Source organism: Eschrichtius robustus, chromosome 15 (genome assembly GCF_028021215.1).
Source record: "Eschrichtius robustus isolate mEscRob2 chromosome 15, mEscRob2.pri, whole genome shotgun sequence".
Classification (NCBI taxonomy): Eukaryota; Metazoa; Chordata; class Mammalia; order Artiodactyla; family Eschrichtiidae; genus Eschrichtius; species Eschrichtius robustus.
Window position 1 is genome coordinate 41,483,452 of NC_090838.1, and position 16,199 is coordinate 41,499,650.

Genomic DNA, 16,199 nt, shown 5'->3' on the forward strand with positions numbered 1-16,199 from the left:
GTGTCAATCTCACATTTTATTTCTGCTTGAACGTCCGAGAGGGATCTAAAATAAATCCATTTTTAGAATTCTTTTTCGGCTTCTTCTGTCATGCTTGCTTAGATATCTTCAGTCGTCTATATTCTAGGCTCTGTACTATGAGCTGAGCATACACAACTAAGTAAGACCAATTCCTGACCTCAGGGAGTTTATAGTCTGCTAACGGACAATAGGGAAGAAACCGCACATGCTGTGGTGGAGATAAGCACCAGGTGCCGCTGGGGAGCAGGAGCAGAGCTCCAAAATCGTGGAACGTTTCCCAGAGAAGATGGCACTTGAGCCAGGATTTGAAGGATCAATGGAAGTTACGTGACTGAGGAAGGAAGTGAAGGGCATCACAGGTGGAGAGAGAAACATCTGAGAAGGGACAGCAAATGCAAAGTGGTGGTGGCAGGAGGTAGCTTGATATGTTTAGAGATCTTAAAGCAGGCGATGTGTATGGGATAAGGGATGCACGTGACGTTGTGCAAGGAGAGTAGGTCAGAGATAAACGTTGAAGGCGCATGCAACTAAGTTTACGTATTTGAATTTTAGATTGACAGTATCCCTGGGTTATTGAAGAATTTTAATCACATTCATGTGTTAGAAAGATTTCTGCAGATGCTTAGAGGGGTATGGAGTGGAGAGGAATAAGGCAGAGAGAAGAGAAGAAAGACAAGTTACGTGGCAGCAACAGTTATCCAGACGAGAAGAGATTAGGGCATAAGTAAAAAAAAAAGTGGCAGTAGGTGTAGAAAGTAAGGAAAAGGTAGAATTTAGAGCACTTGGTGACTAGGGGGTCAGTAGATGGGAGGTGTCTAGGATGACTCCCAGGTTTCTGACTTGGACAGTGGGGCCAGTGGTGATGCTATTTCAAAAGACAGGGGATACAGGAGAAGGAGCAGGTTTGAGGAAGAAAATAATGTTGGGTTTTAAGCATCTTTGATTTAAGGCCCCTCTGGGCGTTCAAGTAGAAATGGCAGTTGGATACTTTCTAGCATTGGCAAAGTGGTCCAGTGAAAAATAACTCTTGGAGAAGCTATTCATTTAGGTAAAATCCCTCCAAAATAAAAAAACAAAATGGGGGGAAGCTAAGGATGGAGACCAGATGAACACCAAGATTTAAGGAAAGAAAAGAGAAAAGAGAACCCTAAATGATTAGTGAGAAGGCACAAAGAGAAGGTAAAAAACCAGGAGAGAGTAGTAGAATGGAATCTAAAATATCAACATAAATAACAATTTTGAAAATGGAAGACATGTGTAATGAACAGTGTCAGAGACCACAGAGAAGTTAAAATAAGTTAAGGTTAAAACTATCCCCCACTGATATGATATTTTAAACTATTTGCTTAGTTTATATAAACAACTTAATAGGTATTATTCGAATTTTGAGATGGACGTTAATTTGGTATGTGTAATGGTCTTTATGACTACAGAAGGAATTAATGTTATTACTTTTCTCAACTCACTATAATTGGAAGACTTAGTCATCACAAATGCTTGGTATTCCCAGTGTTGGTATGTGAGAAATCACGTAATTCTAAATCCTGACTTTTACATGTTATGTATTAAAAAGATCTCCACAGAGGCTGAGAGGGGAACATGTACATTTCAAAACACTCTAACTCTAGGATGTGCCCCCTTCTTTTTTGTAACCCCATTTCAGTCAGGAAATCTGTGTTCTAGACCTAAAGATGTTACTAACTAGTTGTATACACTAGGGAAATCAGTTACTCTCTTTGGACATTTACATTAATGGGTAAATTTACAGGATTAGGCTCTTCTGCTACAGATAATTGTAAATTTACAGGATTAGGCTCTTCTGCTACAGATAAATTGAGATAAATCATGGTCTGGAAGATCTAAACCATGCTTCTTTATTGATCATCTCTACTGAATTTTTACCAGGTACACATATCCTTTCTTAGCGTTTACTTCCCAGTCTTGGTGGGAATGGGCCATTTTGTCAATACTTTTTACACTGTCTACCTCCTAAATGCCTGTTTCATCTTTGCTTTACTTTTCTTCCTATTCTATCTGTTAGGCAGAGATCCATCCTCTGTACTTTCAAAATGTATTTTACAAATATTTATTATAGCATTTATTATATTTTACCCTAATTACAAGAAGATGTGGTCCTTGAGGCACAGACTTTAATTATGTTTGTGTGAGTACTGCAAACATAGCACATGTCTGACACAAACTGATGTTCAGTAAACATAGAGGAATTGTTCAGGCAAAGGAGTCAGGTTTATCATGGTGTCTTCTTATCAGCAGGGAGAGAGATGTCTAGCTCACTGCCCAAAACTCTGAATGAAGCTGAAAGTCTATGGATCTGCAGCTGTGTACAGAGTGGCAAGAGCTCATGTGGCTTGGGACTCTATAAATGGTTTCCAGAGAAGCTCTTTTGGGAAGTTCTATTTAATTAAATGGTGAGGCGGGATCACTGAGTGAGATCCTGGAGGGAAGCCAGTCTATCCACTTTGAAGCAAAGCATATTGAAGCATAACTCTTCTGGGTGGGATATATGGGGAGATGGATGATAGCAGAATACCTAAACAACTGCTGGCTGATAGGCTCAAAGGCAGCAGGAGGAGGGATGCTTTAAGTGCCTGCCACAGCACAGTTACAAACAGGGCAGAGCCACACTGCATACAGAGAGCAATGGTAGCAAGCTGGCTTACCTAGGGAAGGTCTGAAAGGCACCATAGAAAAGTGCAAATCTCAAAATGAGATCTGCCACCCTAAGCAAAGACAGACTTAGCAGGCACGCGGTATTTTGAGATCATTCATCTCCTGGTCAGATCTATGGGACCTTAGCTGGTGCATGGACACGTTTTTGTATATAGTATTGTACATCACTGTGCCAGTATCAAGCTGTTAATGAGTGTTTTTAGAAGACGATATATTGGTCTGTTTTATAACCCATCATATAACTGGATAGTAAACTTAAAGTGTTATTTTCAGATAAACAATAGATACTGACTAGATATGCCATGTAAGATGTAAACTGTAAAACGGATTTTTTAAAAAAGGTATTACTCACTTCTAATTCTTGATCCTTTCATCAATTAGAATTTAATATACCAATAAACTAAAATAATCTGACCTCATTTCCTCATAAATATTCTCATGTATCTCAGGTATACTTTGGTTTTAATTGGAAATCTAGCTACAAGTATTATCTAGTTCTTTAAATATTTGTAGCTAGCTATGGTAGGCTTAGCTCCCACTTATAAGAGGAATTCTGGTTAATCAAAATACCATTAATCTTCCTTTAAGAGAAAATTTATAATGATGATAATGGAGTTTTTATAAAAATCTTTAAAATGTGAATCATCATTATAAAAATAAGGTCAATACAGAAATAAAGTCAAATCATTTAATATATCTTGAGCATCTACCATATGCAAAAGACTGTGTAAGTGCAGGAAAAATATAAGAATATTGAGAGAATACATGACCTCAGTATTTAGTAGGGAAGAAAAACCTGGAGACATAAATAACTATGGTAAAAGATAGAATGGGATCTATGTGATAAAAGCTATAACGTTTTTCTAAATGGATAAAGTGTAGGCAAGTTACAGTGATTATTTAAAGTAGTGTAATTAGGACTTAGGTAACCATTATAGTTGAGCAAACTTTTCCAAAGCAGTGCACAAGATTCTGTGGTGAAATACAGACCAAATATATGAGACTTATCCTTTAGAGATGAGTTTATCTTAAAAGGCCCATTTTAATTGAGTAGAATCCCCGGAGAGTAGTCTTGATGCTCTAGAATTCCAGAAAATCGTGAACAGATGCTCTGGTGGAATCTAAACAAAATTTATTGAATGTTACTAAAGCCAGAAATTATACTAATTTCTTGAATATTAGCTCTGAAACTTGTTTCATATATAAGTAGTTTAAGGCAAAATATTAAAGAAAATATCATCTAACATAGGAAGTAACAAATATGTGGAACTTGGTACTCTGGGTACGAATTGAGAATATTGATAAATACAAAAAGCGACTTAATTTTCTAGAGCAGCGTACTTTACAGGCATATGGCAGTAGAATGAGATTTCATTCAGGGATCACTGCTTATCGTTATCTCCCATTTTTCTGTTTCTCAAACCACACTTTGTGAAGGAAAGTACCACCCAGCACTAGTACACTTGCCCTTTGGTTTTAAGGATCCATGAAAAGTTCAGCACTAAAAATCAAACAGGGAACATTTTCCTTTTGTTATTTTCAAAAAATGGTGACAATTCTACCTCTTCCTAAGAGCTACTCAGTAGCAGATAAAGACTATTTCAGACCGAGGATATAATAACTAGCACTTCTAATCTTTTGACAGCCCTGCCTACAGCCAAAATGCCTGGCATAACTCACTTTCTGGCTGCAAGGTAGGAGGTTCTCATACCTGTCTATACTCAAGCTGTGCTACTTGACAACCCAAGATCTTGAAGCAACCTGGAAAATATATTCAATAAAGCAGATGTTTCTTTATGTGATAGGAAACACCCAGAAGCGTCAAAATACCATCAAATTAATATAGTTTTTCCAAGTGTAGACCTCTGCCCTCCTATCTCAAACATTTTGGGGACTTGCTAAAAATACTGGTTTCTAGGTTCCATCTCATTTTTACTAAATCCCAAGGTATTCCCAAGGCAGAGATCAGGAAACAAATTAATCTGCTCCAAATGTTTAAGTTTGAGAATCCCTTATCAAAGTTGGGGGATGTTCCCATGAAAAGATCAAAAACACACAGAAAATAATTGGGAAATCCAAATAGTGTTGACAGCAAAGGGTATCATATATAAATGATATACCAATAGCAAGCAGTTAACATTTCTTGAGTATAGTTCATTTAGAGCAATGCTACATTGTTCATTGTTCATATAGAAACAGCTCCCTAGTTACATTGCAGACAAACCAAATTGAGAAAGGCTTCCCAGGAGACTCCTGCTTATGAAATAGAAGTACTCTCAGACTGAAGGAATGTATTAGATGGTTTCCTCATATAAACATGGTTAATTACTACAGCAGAGCCTTGGGTCCTTTGCAGATGAAAAGAAACTCTAGCAATAATCCAGTACTTTACAGAAGCTGCCTTTTGAGACAGCCAGAGCTCACCTACCAGACCCCACCTCTGTCTTCTCAGTATCCTACTTTTTATATCCATTCTGGAGCCATCAGCTCCTAGAGGTCACATATGACTGTTGCCTGCTGCGACTTTGTGATTGATTCACAAAAAGTATATGGAGCATTGAATTGTGAAACTTACAGTGTTTATGAATTACTTTTGAAAAATAAGAATTTCAAACTATTTCCAACTAACCAGGAATAAATTTCCCTCACGACACTCTGAGAAACAGGAAATGGGAACAGGTGAACATCTTATCACATTCCAGCAAAGCCACGCTAGGTAAAGGCTGTCCGGACAATGCCAACTTGACAAAAGCCTGTGCACACCAACTTGTCCTTGAATTTAAGATCTAAAACTGTGGTTACTGATGCACTCAGGTGACTGGTTATAAGAACCAGAGAAAATACATTCACCCTGAAGTTTCAACTAGTACCTGCATACATATAGATATTTTTATTCTATAAAGAGTAAAGAGAAAAGAAAAACAGCAACAACATGGGGCATGTGGCAGATTTTATAATAAAAAGAGAAGTTGTAAAGGATAAGCATGCTGGAGAAAAGGATCTACTACAAGAAACAAAAGACAATTTTAGACTGCATATGCTGTGTGTCCTCAATGAAATCAGTCTAATAAATAAGACACAAAATGTTAGATTAAGATGGAGTTGTCATAGATAAGAAAATAAGGTAGGGAAAACCAAAAGCACAAAAGGAGAATGATCTGTATTGACTATGTTAAGAGGAGATTTCTGTATTAGAGAAAATAAACCAATAAAGAAAAATTCAGTTAATCTTTCAAAAAATAGGGAAAAATTACTTTAGAAATGCATTTGTTGTGGAATATAAGCACTCCTCTAAGTCTTTGAGAGGTCAATTATACCAAACATAGATAAGGAAAAGGATGGGTGCAATTTATAGGGAGAGGTCTTCTGCTCTGCAGTGTTTTCTTGACATGCCATAAGCTAGGGGTCAGCAAACTGAGACACAATCCAGGTTGCCACCTGTTTTTGTAAATAAAGATTTATTAGAACACAGTCTCACTCATTTATTTACCTATTGTCTATGGTTGACTGTATATTACAGCAGCAAAGTTGAGTAGTAGTGACACAGCCCGTATGAACCAGAAAACCTAAAATATTTACTATCTGGTTCTCTATAGAATATGTTTGCTGAGCTCTACCCTAGACCACTGGATACATAGAAATGTTACTAACGCATCAGATCCCTGAGTTTTTACGGCCTTTATGTGTCATTCGGTTATACACTTCTTACAAAGGCATCTAAGGTGTTTGTTACCTCTTTCTCACCAGATTCAGTCAACATTTCACCAATGTAGTAGATAAGCATAATGTCCTTTTGAATCGTAACAAGGATTCTTTTGTCCAGCCATTGTCTTCTGTGCTGGACAAATGGACATATTTGATGAGGATGTTTGAGGAACCATCACTATCTGCAGAGTTTTTGATGAAAATATTTCCAGGGATGTAAATAGTTTGGGTTAAATTATTGTGATGGGTTACTTCCAGGGGATGTCTTCAGCAAAATGGTGGAATAGGAAGCCCCATACCCTCCTGCTGCCTACAGAAATTCTGACTCAACAATACATAAACCAATTCCCTCGTGAGAAATCAGAAAACATGTCAAGAGGCTCTTCCACCCCAGGTGAGCATGAAACCAGCCACATCAAAGCATGGCGATCTGAAGGAAAATTCCAGCTCTCCTGGCTTCTTCCTTGGGAGGGAAAAAGAAAACTGAAACATACATCCAACATTTTGACCTGTGGGGTGGCAGAAAGGCTGCCCAAGGGATTGGCTTCTGTTTTGCCTGAATCTAAGCACTGACAGGAAAGGGTGCCAGGTTGGGGGCTACTAAGAATAAAGGTGATGGTTTGGACTAGAATCCACTCAGTAGCCATAGTTCCCCCTTTCGCCCCTACTACTCAGCACAGAATAAGAAAACCCTTGTTTCTCCCTGGAGAGGGAAAGAGTTGGCACGTAAGTCCAACATTCCATCTTTTCAGGGGGCTTCCAAGGGACTAGTTTCTGTCATTCCTCTCTCAGAGCACTAATGGGATCCTGCATACTCGAGGTGCCTGGGGGCCACTGAGAACAACAGAGTGGGGTGGTTTGGTGCCATTCCAGGTTTGCTCATTCTGAAAACTTGAAGACACTATCAAGGAATAATCTGAAAAGGTAATTAACAAAACAACCCCATTTACAATCGCATCAAAATGAATAAATGAAGGAGACAAAAGAGTTGTACACTGAAAACTACAAAACATTGCTGAAAGAAATTAAGGAAGACATAGACACATGGAAATACATCCTGTGTTCATGGATTGAGAGGTTTTAATACTGTTAAAAATGTCCATACTACTCAAACTGATCTACGGATTCAACCCAAACTCTGTCAAAATCCCAGTGGCATTTTTTGCAGAAATAGAGAAATTGATCCTGAAGTTTATAGAGAAACATAAAGGACCTTGAATATCCAAAATAATCTTGAAAAAGAAGAACAAAGCTGGAGGCCTCATACTTCTTGACTGCAAAACAGATTACAAAGTTACAGTAATCAAAATGTCACCCATACCTGCACCTGAGAGCTAAAGGATCCTTGCCTTGATTCATTTCTGTGTTTGTTTCAAAAGCACTCAGTATTTGACAGAGATGTTTTGCAGCTGTGCTTTAAGAAATATGCAGTGGTCAATCACCCTGAACTGGCTCTGACTTGACCACGAGAATGTACCTGTGCAGATGAGACCTGGAGGTGTCCAAAAGTTACCTTTGCTTTATTAGCATGCTAAGCTCTCCACCCAAGGTGGTGGGATTTGTAATCCGCTAGGCACAATTCATTCATGCCCTATCCAAAGAAATGTCGAAGACTGCCCATGCCCCAGCTGCCCCCAGCTGCCCCTAGAAGTCTCCGCCCCTCTCCTAGAGCCCTGATGACATGTTTGCCTCCCACCCCTCAAAATTCTCTTGCTCCCCTCCCTTTGGAGAGAAGGTGTTTTTAGAGCAAAGCTCTCCCTTCTCCATTCCTTGATCCATGAATAAAGTTTCTGCTCTGCTATACCGAACCTGGTTTCATTCGATTGGCATTTGTGACTCCAAGCAAAAGACCCACTGAGGGGTCACAGATCCACTGGGGATCAGTAACAAAAACATGTAGAACTGGCATAAAATAGACACATAAACCAATGGAAAATAATAGAGAACCCAGAAACAAACCCCCGTCAAATGCTCTTTGATAAGACTACACAATAGGGAAAGGACAGTCTCCAACAAATAGAGTTGGGAAAATTCGATATCTGTGTGCAAAAGAATGAACTTGGACCCTTATCTTACACCATCACAAAAATCAGCTCAACGTGGATTGCTTAAACATAAGACCTGAAACTACAAAACTCTTACAAGAAAACATAGAGAAAAGCTCTCTAATGTTGGTATTGGCAAGATTTCTTGTATATGACATCTAAAGCACAAGCCACAAAAGCAAAAATAGACAAGTGGGACTACATCAAACTAAAAAACTTCTGTGTGGCAAAGGAAATAACAGAATGAGAGGGAGCCTATGGAATGGGAGAAAATTTTTGTAACCAGTATATCCCGTAATAGGTTAATATCCCACATAGATTAATATATTTTAATATATTTATAAATATACACATATTTATAAATATATTAAAATATATTAATCTATTAATATATAATAATAAGGAACTCCTAGAACAATAGCAGTTGTTCAATAGTAAAAAAAAACAAATAACTTGATTTAAAAATGGACAAAGGACTTGAATAGGCGTTTCTCCAAAGAAAACAAACAAAAGGCCAACAGCAACAGGTATTTAAAAAGATGCTGAATACTACTAATCATCAGGGAAATGGAAATCAGAACTACAAGGTATTATCTCATACCTGTTAGAGTGGTCATTATCAAGAGAACAGAAAATAACAAGTATTGACAAGGATAAGGGGAAATCAGAACCCTTGTGTACTGTTGATAGGAATGTAAAATGGTATAGCCACTACAGAAAATAGCCCAGAGGTTCCTCAAAAAATTAGAAACAGAACTACCATAGGATCTAGTAATCCCACTTGTTGATATTTATCCAAAAGAATTGAAATCAAACTCTCGAAGAGCTGATTGTACTCCTGTGTTAATTGCAGCATTATTCACAATAGCCAAGAGGTGGAAACAACCTAAATGTCTATCAAAGAATGAATGGATGAAGAAAATATGGCATATATGTATAATGGAATATTATTCAGCCTTGTAAAACAAGGAAATACTGTCATAAGCTACAATATGAATAAATCTTGAAGACATTATGCTAAGTGAAATAAGTCAGTTACAGGAGGACAGATAATCCATGATTCCACTTAGGTATCTAAAGTAATCAAACTCACAGGAGCAGAAAGTAGAATGGTTGCCAGAGGCTGAGGGGAGGGGGAGAGGAAGGGTTGCTGTTCAATGAGTATAAGAACATTTTAGTTGTGCAAAATGAAAATGTTCTAGAGATCTGCTTTACAACAGTTTGCATATAGTTAACATTAGTGCTTTACTGTGAGTGTAAAAATTTGTTGAGAATAAATTCCATGTTGTGTGTTTTTTACCACATTAAAAAAAAAGTGGATCCCGTAAAAAAAAAAAAAGTGATTCCCGGTTCTGCTGAATACTATTAATGGTTAGATATGGGGAGGTAAGTGGGAGATCAAGGACTGCAATAAAGGATATTTTCATTTTCTACTCTCTATATTATGATATTTTCTCAATTTTTAAAGGAAAAAAACAAGCTTTTTTTTTTTATTACTTGTGTAATATGGAAATAAAACAATATGGTCCCAGTTAAAATAAAAAGATGGGTTACTTCCAGAGTATTTTATTGGTCCTTTGTTAGTAGCCTTTACCCCTTGGGTCAATGAGACAATGTGAGGATTCTCCTCATTGAGTATGTTTTGGATGCATCCAGGAATTGAGGAAATGACTATTAAGTGCTTTTGCAGGCTCACAGGGTCCACTGTGTAATAAATGTAGACCAAAATTTTGCTTATCTCCCAACTTCCATAAGTGTCCTCTTTGATGGGTAGGTCACAGAAGTGTTTTCATTTTCCAAGGTTTATCTCAGTTCAGAATCAACATCTCACCCTAGAAAAGTCTATTTTCCTCTTTCTTGGATACAGTCAACTTGGTAAGTAATTGTAGGTCCCTTAGTAGAAGGATAGAAAGGAATACTGGATATACTTAAGGCAACAGGATCTGGCCTCTCCTTTGTGCACTACATTCCAGGTCTATGAATTGGCTCAGGTCTTAGAATTGGAAGAGAGGCTATGATTCTCTATCGTGAAGCAAAACTGTTCTCTTTCCACCAGACCTTTAATTTTTTGCTTATATAGATTCTGAATTTGTTAATTTCCTAATGTTAAATCATTTGTCACTCCTGGGATAAACTCAACTTGGCCATAAATTATTATACCTCTCATATCTTGCTAACATCTTTAGAGTTATTTTCATCTATGTTCACAAGTGAAATCGGAATGTTTTTATTCACAAAATGATCTTGTCAGGTTTGGTACCAAGGTAATGCCCGCTTCATTACATGACTTGAGTAGTTAGTGTTCCCTCTTTACTTATTCACTAGAAGAGATTGTAGAGATTTTGATTTTTTCTTAAATATTTGACAGAACTCTCTGGAGAATCTACCTATGCCTTAACTTTTCTTTGTGCAAATATATTTGGCTAATTCAATTTCTTCAATGGTTTAGGTCTATGAAATTTTCTATTTCTTGAATTAATATCGATGTTAATTTTTCTGAGAATATGATCATTGTATTTGAGTGTAAAACTTACCGGAATGACATTTTTCATAACATGTTCTTATTACCTCTTAATATGTGCAAACATCTACTATGTCTAAATAGTAACCTCTGCTATTTAATCATCTCCCTTTATTTTACTTACTTTTACCACAGTTCTGTCAATATTATTAGTCATTTATAAGAAACAACTTTTGACTTAGTTGACCTCCTCTATTATTTTAGGTTATTTTCTGTCTAATACATGCCTCTTCTTGTTTTTACTTCCTTTCTTCTGCTTTCTCTATATTCACTTTGGATGTCTGGACAGTTATTGAGAAAGATTTAAATATCTCTATTCTTTAATTCCCCTTGTTGCTAACCAACATTTACGAATTTGTATAATACAAATGGTACCTAGAAGAGCAATGCTAACGTTTAAAAAAAAAAGCAATCCAAAGTATGTGGCTCTCTTTTTTGTGATTGCTGGAAGTCAGCAAGGAAAGACAAGCTGCAGAGTGCAGCTTGTTATGCAGACACATACTTCATTACAGGGTTGCTTGAGATACCTTGGAAAGCATTCCTTCAACTAGAGCTTACAACTATAGTAGATTTGGTTGGAAATCCTTAGAGTACCACTCTGTGTTAGCTTCTTTTTGTTGATTTTTTTTTAAGTTCTATCAGTGATATTGCAATGTAGGCTAGTTAGAACAGGTGTCTCTGAAGAGGCACCCTTCGTAGTAGATCAGACTATAACCTCAAGTCTCTCCCAAGCATTTCCTGTTAAGAGTTTTCAGCCAGGCAATGAAAGTGAGCTCAGGGGCAAAAATCAGGTTAGGATGTGGGGCTCTCAGTCCATTAAAGGTAGAGTAAAAGAGGCCAGTAAATTGAAGACCAGGGTATTTAAGAATAAAAAATCTTTTGATGAGATTTTTGTTTATGATTACGTGCAGACAGAATTGACTAGAAGCCCACTAAATGTTTGTAAGAAATTGTATTTGCAGAGAAATACGAGCTACCTACAAAAGCTTGTCATTTTTCTAACCTTACAGCAAGACTCTGGCCTCAAATCTGTACCATCAGAATGTGGACTGCACAAAATATCCAGCTTCTAAAAAGAATATCCTCTCCATTGTTTTGATTATGAAGGATAAGGACAAGGAAAATCTCCCAGAGGACAAAACCAGGGACTACAGTGACAGTATCCAGGGTCATTATAATGAGCTACCATATGCATTAACCAAGGAACTTAATTCAGTGACAAAACAGATTTTTCACCACTCTTGCCCAGTGGGATTTGATGGTTGCTATAGTTCAGTGAGTAGTATGAATTTCCAATGCTTCTTCCCAAAAGAGAGTTTTAAATGCAATTGTGCTGTTTATTCCTATTCCACCATTTTATATTGATGTAGGGGTGGAAAAAAGTCTTTTCCTTTTATATTTTAATATCGTGAACATGATGAGCCACGTCAGGCGGAATTGTTGCAAGGGAGACAATTCCAAAGTTGCATCCATTTCAAAGTCCATCTCCGAGTGATGTGCAGTCCTCTCCATCAAGTCTTGGTGTGGCTCCTTATGTTGTGGTTTGATGTGTGGGAAAAGGGATTTGAACTTTCAGGGGGGAGATAAGCAGTGGACTGTGGCGAAGACCGATAGTTGCCCCTTAGGTAGCCATTCTACCCTTCTGTAGGAACAGACTTTCAGTGAGGCATATGGCTGCACAGCTGTAAAGACAATTCCCAGCCTCTCTTGCATCCAGTGTGCCTGTGCCCTGGGCCAGTGGGTTCTAAGTCAAAGTATTCATAACTTCTGGATTGTACCTTTAAAAGAAGCATCATGCCTGCTCCTTCCCTTTTTCATTACCTTTTCCCTCTGGTTGACTGAATGTGAATGGCTTAGCAGGAGCTTAAGAGAAGTTATCTAAGATTGGCAGGTATAAAATGAGGATAATTTAGCAACAATAAATAAAGGGCCTTGGTCCTTGATACAGTAAAACCAGTATACAAGCCCTAGACCATTTATTTTGGACTGCTGTGTGAGGGATATACAAACTTCTATTTTCGCCTTCATTACAAGAAGAGAACCTGTATTGTAACTAGTATAATGCCAATGGAAGTAATTATGATGTCAGTGAGTATGTAGCTGAAAAGTTCTTTATTCTTCTTTCCAGACATTTAGAATTCTAGTATTTGAACTTTGAGCAGCATTGGAAGCTATTGATGAAAGTCAGCTCTGCTCCCTTTTGATGTGCAGTAGATACAGTGTAAAAATCCCCAAGATTATTCCTTATAGTACTGATATGTCCACCGCATTTCTTTCCCTGGCATTCAGAGATCCCTGATACTATTTGAGTTTATGTTTTAGTGGTTATTGTAGTTATTGCTTTCCGCCTTATCTCCCTGAAGTTAGTAAAATCTTTATAGTCCTCATGGTACTCAATATGATAAATCACATCATAGTCAAGCTATCTGGGAACTAAACCACTGGCATTTAAGATAATACATTCCACAGCAAAGCCCCTTCCTCATCTCCCACTCATCGTTTTTGCCTTCCTCAGTTTATGACTAGTTGGAGATAGTATTGCTTTGGTGTTGAGATTGCAGAGGATACAGAAATTCAAACTGTATGGTAGTTGATAAAAATAAATTTTATCAAAAAATGAGAAAATGTCTTCAGATAATGAACTTTAGATAGCTATAGAAAGATCATCTGGGTACTTAGCTGGGAGATGAATACTTAGATTACTGTACTAGACCAGCAGAAGAAAACTTATTTTTTTCTTTTTGGATTTTGTATTACATGTAGAATTTCAAAACTCTTGACCTGCAAAGGCCTCCCAAATGCATTTTAATACCTGATGATATTATGTGGTTTATTCTCTGCTTCCAAGAACGTTCGTACTTTTTAGGTAGATGAACAAACCGAGTTACATGGCACATACAAGGTCATATTTTGAGTCACTAGTAAAACCTGGACTAAATTTTTGAACCATTGTTCAAACCAGTTTAATTCAATTTTCACTACATTGTATATGCCGGAAATTTTTTAATACTTTATATGAAAAGTTATTTTGCATGACTCCCTGATTTTCACATTTTTCTTAACCTGTTTTTTAGTTGGCTGTGTTTTTCTTTTCTTTTCTTTTTTACTCAGTCTAACCTTTTTGCATCACTTTTTTTGCCCCTAAGGTGTATGTGTGCATTGTCTAGCTTATCACTTTTGAGGTACGTGCACATGGTAAATTCAAACCACTGAAACTTACTGAGCAATGTGAAGTGCTGTAAAAGAGGAAAGGCTTAAAGAGATTATTCCTTACGCTAGGAAGGCTAGATGGATCCTTTACAGATGTGTTCTTTGTAGATGTTATGTAATAAACTTAAGGGGCTATTTGTGTGTGATGAATTAAATGCAGTAAATCAAAATGAGGCATTCACTTCCATTTAAATAAAGTGAAAACTCATTTTATAGTAGGTCAGCTTGCTATAGAATGGATAATATTAGGGCATCAATTCTCTTTTTCCTGAGCATACAGCAACATATCTTGCATTTTCTTTGCTATCATACTTTTTCAGGATTTGGCCATTCTGAAAAAGTAGCCTGATAATAGGCTTCTCTTTATTCTTTCTCCATACTTTCAAAGAAAACACAGTTCAATTATTTTCCGTCTCTTTTCCATCATTGCTTGAGGAAAGGTATATGGTCTCAGAAGTGCCAGTCAAGCCAGAAAAAGAAGAGTTTGCCAGTAGCTCAATGGATCAATCAATACTGTACACCTTTTCAAATTTGTGGTATTTTGAAGTAATTATATGTAATAATGTTATTATTAGTAGTACTATTATTACAGAAATGTCCAAACAAATCAACATGATGAGCCTTTCTGACACCAAATATTTGCTTTATTCTTTATCTGTTCCTGCCTTTCCAATAACCATTCAACCACTATTTAGAAGATCTACTTCTATGCTTCTCAGCTCTATTTGTAAATAATAATAATAAATTATAAAACATTTCGCCACTGATTAGTCAAGTGAAATTCATCACTTTTTCCTGAATCTGAGTCTGCTACCTTTAAAATTGCTATCTCATAGTCCTTTAAATCACTTAGGCTAGAAAACTTTTGAATGTACTATATTCTTTTGGCATATATATATATGTATAAATATATATGTATGTTTGTGTGTGTGTATGTGTGTGTGTGTGTGTGTATCCCCTCCCTGACCCCCAGGCTTTATCCTGGTAATGTGTGCTGATTTCCCAGAATTCTTTTCCCTCATTATTTGGTGAGGTTCTTTGATGTCTCCTTTTTTTTTTTTTGCTTTTTATGCTGAGACTTTATTAATTATATAAAGCTCAGGCAAATGTATGTAAGCGTCGTGTATGATAGAAATATACAAGATCATAGAAGGATTCGACCCCTTTCTTTTTCTCATCTCGCAAAGGTAACTAAAAATAGGTCCTATAGTTTCTTATATCCCTTCCCCATTAGAACTTCTATACCTCTAGTTCTGGCTGTTCCAGCTCCTGTTCTGACTTCCAAATTATTCCTCCCATCTCTGATTTCTTCCCACTCTTATCCATTATCCTAGACACCGAAGTGATTTCACAATGCAGATTTGACCCTGCTCAAACCCACATTGCTTTCAGTTTCCTTAGCATGGTACTCGGGTCCTTTACCATACATGACCACAGCCTACGTCATCAGCCTCATCCTTGTCACTCCTACTTGTAATACTAGGTTTGCATCATGCAGCGTCTTCTTGCAGTGTACTTTTCTATGGGGATATCTGTTTGGGAACCTATTGTGGTAAAGAGAAACCAATAAGACCACTATTTTGATTCTTAAATTAATAAAGTGCCCTTCTCCTTCTCCCATGAATGCCCATTCAAAAATTAAACTAAAATAAGCAGTGTGCCAAATTTTAGGACATCTTCAATACCATGAACTTGATTGTGGCAGAATCATCTAGATCAACTGTTTAAGGTACCATAAGTATACAAAAAAATAATTGTTTCCATCTTGAAATTTGGGCTCAATATGTTTTGGTTTTTTAATTCCATTTTAAAATTAAAAGAAAATAACCTGTGTTAGATGCTCTTATTCAAGAAACACACGTGCACACACACACACACCTTGTCAATGCTTTGTTCCCCTAATTACTTCCAAAGTTATTCAACTGTGACTACGTTAGTTTAGATAATTAACTTGAGAATGCCTTATTTGGCATAAATGCTTTAAGTATAATATTATACAGAGCTAT